This window comes from Ctenocephalides felis, unplaced genomic scaffold, assembly GCF_003426905.1.
Source record: "Ctenocephalides felis isolate EL2017-DRISC unplaced genomic scaffold, ASM342690v1 CF-g0.4_SCAFFOLD_03572, whole genome shotgun sequence".
In the NCBI taxonomy this organism is placed as follows: Eukaryota; Metazoa; Arthropoda; class Insecta; order Siphonaptera; family Pulicidae; genus Ctenocephalides; species Ctenocephalides felis.
In genome coordinates, this window is record NW_020539726.1 from 45111846 (window position 1) to 45116579 (window position 4734).

A 4734-nucleotide genomic window follows, 5' to 3' on the forward strand; every position below is an offset into this window, starting at 1 on the left:
AGTATAGAGTTATATATTATTGTGAGCATTCTAATAGCTTTTCTTGGAAGTTCTTTAAGCATTTTAATAGAAATCCGGTCTGGTCCAGGTGATTTTCTAGAATTTGCTTTTGCAATTTCTTGGGTTACTTCAGCCGCAGTAAAACGATTAACATCATGAGTCACTAGCGACGGTGAATCCTGAAGAAAATCATAAATGAATTGTTCATCATTAGAGTTGCATTTACGTGAAAATGGCTGAAATGTGAGGCGCAGGTGTTCGGCGAATGCATTAGTTTTTTCTTCTGGACTTCTTGCCCATGAACCGTCTGTTTTTCTTAAAGGAGGAATTGGTACAATTGGTCTTTTCAATTTTTTGGTTGCTTTCCAAAGAGAATAATTTGTTTCACTACTTGCAGAAAGATTATGTAAGTAGTTTTCAAAAGAAACATTTTTATAATTTATTATTAAATTTTTCAGGTCTCTGCATGCACTGTTAAATTTTCTTTTATCTTCCGGTGATCTAGTTATTTGCCAAATTCTTCTTAATTTCCTTTTCTGTGCAATGATTTTTTTAATATCTATGGGCACAGAGTGACTGTGATTGTGATTTAGAATAGGAGTCGATATTTTAGCTGCTGCAATTAATGTATTTGTGAAGTTGTTGATACCGATATTCAAATCATTCTCACTTTTTAATGGAATATTACAGTTAATGGTGTCTTCGATGTATTCTTGGAAAAGAAGCCAATCGGTAAATTTGTTTGTAAGCGAACTCATGACTTTGGTTGGAGTATTAGTGGAGTATTTAAGAATTACTGGTGAATGATCAGAACTGAGATCCAGACTTGAATTTATTTCAACACTCTCGTTTTTAATATTTTTGGCTACAAAAAAATCGAGGAGGTCTGGAATTTTGTTCAAATCAGTTGGCCAGTATGTGGGCTCACCCGTAGAAAATGTCCGAAGATTATTATTATTTATTGTATTATACAATTGACGGCCTCTAGGTGTTATTAGTCTAGATCCCCAAAATGTGTGCTTTGCGTTATAATCACCTCCCGCAATAAACAAATTTCCAAGGCTGGTAAAAAAAGTTGTAAACTGATTTTCAGTAATAATGTGCCTTGGCGGACAATAGATTGCCGATACTGTAATTTTGTGAGTCATTAGGTCAATTAAAACATTTGTCGATTGTATGTAGTCAGTATAAAAGGTTCTGTCTCGTAATGTCTTATGTTTGACTTTATGATAATGGCAGTGCCACCGTGAGGTCTGTCGTCCGGGTGATTTGTGGTATATGTGTGATAATTAGGAAAACGAATATTGTGATTTGTCTCGGTAAAATGCGTCTCGGAAATTAGCATAATGTCTACGTCATTGGTAGTTAAAAATTGTTTGAGTTCATGGACATGATTGCTCAAGCCGTTCGAGTTCCATATGCAAATTGTTAGTTGCATAGACATAATTATTTTTTATTAGATAAAATTGTTGTTAGTAAATTAAGCATTATGCCCATTTGTTCTGTCAATATTTTAATCATGTTTTTAAGTTCTGTTAAGTCATTACATTTATTGTTAGTATTGTTTTCAGAGTTACTATTGTTTATTGAGTTCGTTGAGTCAGTAGGTAAAGTTGTGTTGTTTCTAGTAATATTGGAGTAAGTTACGCCCGGTCTTAAAGTAGCATTTGGTTTTAAATTTTGCACATTACTTGTTTTCTGACGTAATGAAGTGTTTTTTTTTTCAATATATTCTTTATAGACGTGACAGCCTTTATAGTTAGCAGGGTGATTTTCATTACAAAGGACACACTTCACTTGGTCGACCTTTTTTTCCCACTTGCATTTTTCTGTCAAGTGATCTTGAGCGCATTTAACGCATCTGGGGGTGCGGTGGCAATAATTTCTGGTATGACCATACCTTTGGCAGCGAGTGCACTGAACAATTTCTCTAGAGAACCTCTTTGCCTCTATTTCTACTTTAGTTTTATATAAAAAATCAATTTTATAAAAATCTTTATTATTAGGCTGTTGTTCAAGCTCAATTAAAAACATGTTCAGAGGGAATTTTGAGATTCTGCTTTTAATGTTCTCAATACGAACGACTTTGTGACCTAACTGTTGTATTTCATTTTTGAGCATATCTGTATCCGTGCTGAAATGTAGGTTTTTAACCACTATTTTGAACGTTCTTTTACATTTCTCCTGGAAAGAATGCATTTGAGTACCCCTCTCTTTCAGAAGTTTGAGAATTTTATTGTAAAGTTTAGCATTATCAAGATTAACTCTAACCCTAGTTTCGTCAATAACTTTTATTTGATAAAGATTTTTTGCTTCACATTCTAAGAGTTGAGCTAATGGTTTGATATCACGTACCTCATGTATAAAAATTGGCGGCGGTCTGTTAACTGGGCTGCATTTATCACTCGAGTCTTCGGTATTAGGATTAGCTAAAACTTCATATATATTGCTTGTGGGAGTTGGGTTTAGCCAGTAGTTCGAATTTGAAGATGTTTTTTTTGCATGTTGATTCTTCATTTAAATTTCTTTTGAATTTTTTGTTTCTTACTTCAAACCATTCTGAATCCTTACTGGTGGTTGCTTCTTGATTAAATTCATTTAGGGAAATTGAGTCATTTTTCTGATGTAAAGAATCTTCTTCAACAATATCTGTATTAGACCTCTTATACTTGTTAGCACTCGTATAGACCTTTTTCGGTTTGACTGGGGAGCATTCTAAATCCATCTGATCGGTATCCGTATTTAAAATTTTTGACATTTTCAAGTAAAAGTTATTAATTCCCCCGTAGGGGAATATTTCTCTATTACGTACTCACACAGGAATGTTTCTATTCAAATGTTTAGACCAAAATCATAAAATTCCTGCAAGTTATTTGCAAATTTAATAAATTTAATATTTCTCAGTATTATGAATGTCACAATTTTTTTTTTGTAATATTATTTAAATATTATGAAATGTATCTGGAATTGGAATTTTGAATCTCATCTATTTTATGATTCTAGCACCTGTTTTATATGATTTTGTCATGGTTGTTATGGCAATTTTTGCATTTCTCGACGTTTTGAAGGTTTCTGAACATTTTGGCATACATCAGAAAAAATGGATGTGGTGTCCACGTTTTCGGGCGCACGGATCAACCGATTTGAATGGTTTTAAAAAACATTCGATCCCTATTGACAGGGAGATGTGCTAATTAGTTTTTGGCAAAGGCAGTCTAGTCGTTTCGGAGATACGGAGCAAAGAGTGCAGAAAATACAAATCGAGTTTTTGAGAGAACGGAGTATCAGATTTGAATGATCTAAACAACTTTATTTGTTGTAATGATTGGGAGAAGAGGTGATTAGTTTTCGGCAAGACAGGGTCTCGCCATTTCGAAGATACAGAGCTAAATGTGCAAAAAATGGCAGTTTTTAGTGAACTAAGCGTCCGATTTGAATGATTCTAAAATGAAAATTTTACTGCTTTTGTTAACAAAAACAATTGCTTTTGACGAAAAAAATTATTACTCTTTTTTTATTTTCCATTAAATATTTTTGTAATTCTGGAATTAAAAATGCAAGAAATTATCCAGGCTAAGCACAGTCTAAGCGCCACTCTGGTACAAATGTTTACCCAAGTGCGTTTAGACTGTTTATGTACTGGAGCACTTCTCAATTTTGTAAAAACTATTGAAAAATGTGAAAATGCCGCCAGCTAAGTACAGTATAAGTGAAAATGTCTCACAGAATTATTTGCAAACGCGTTTAGACTGTGACTATACGGGAGCACTTTTTCAATTCAATTTTGGTAAATTAGGCAACTTTCAATTTTTTTTAAAATTGAATTCGAAATGAAATGACGATTGTTAATGTTCTGGAGATAAATTGATTTATGATTTACATTTGATTTGCTTAGATATAACAATAAGGAAAAATAATGAGAGTTACAGTATTTGTAATAATATATTTGAAAACGTTTAAAATTTCTCGAATATTTCATTACGGTACGGGAAGTTCCAGCAGCAATTTGCCTTAAGGCACGATGCCATACACCACTAGTTTGCTGTACAAATCAGGCGCATTTTCATATAAATAAGCAAGGAAATGTATAAACTGCATCATCGAAGATTCTTGCTTGCTTGCTTGTTTATGTGTAAAATACGCCTGATCGCACAGCGAACAAAAATAAACATTTCACATGGGGCAGAAAAGGTCCCCTTAGTTGATTATCATTATCTGACAAAAAATTCTGATCTGATCTCACTTCCCCAAAAACGAAATGTGCTTCAATCTGATAGCTTCTGATGAAACTGTATATGATCTAACTGATGACCTTGATCTAGATTTCTTCTGGTACCATCAAATCTGATCAATTATAGTAACTTACCACTCATCGAACATATCGTAGACTTTCTGCGATTATAATACACATCTTCCTCCTCAGTTCCTTAACTTCAAACGTCCAACAGCATTTCTTCTACTTTTTGTCTTCAAAAATCTCTCCTTAAAAGTTTTCTTCATTCTTTGGACATTTTCATCAATGGAACGTGAACAGCTTGAGCATGAGACGGAGGTTTAACTGGCTGGGATTATATTCTAGAAGAAAAAAAATAATAAAAGAAAACAATAGTTGTCTGGATATTTGTTACTTCTTGTAAAAAAAAGAGACAACACCTTGAGATAAACCAAAAAGCTTTACTTGGTTACTAGGGACTAAATCCAAACTAAGCTCATACAATAAGCTACTTTGATATA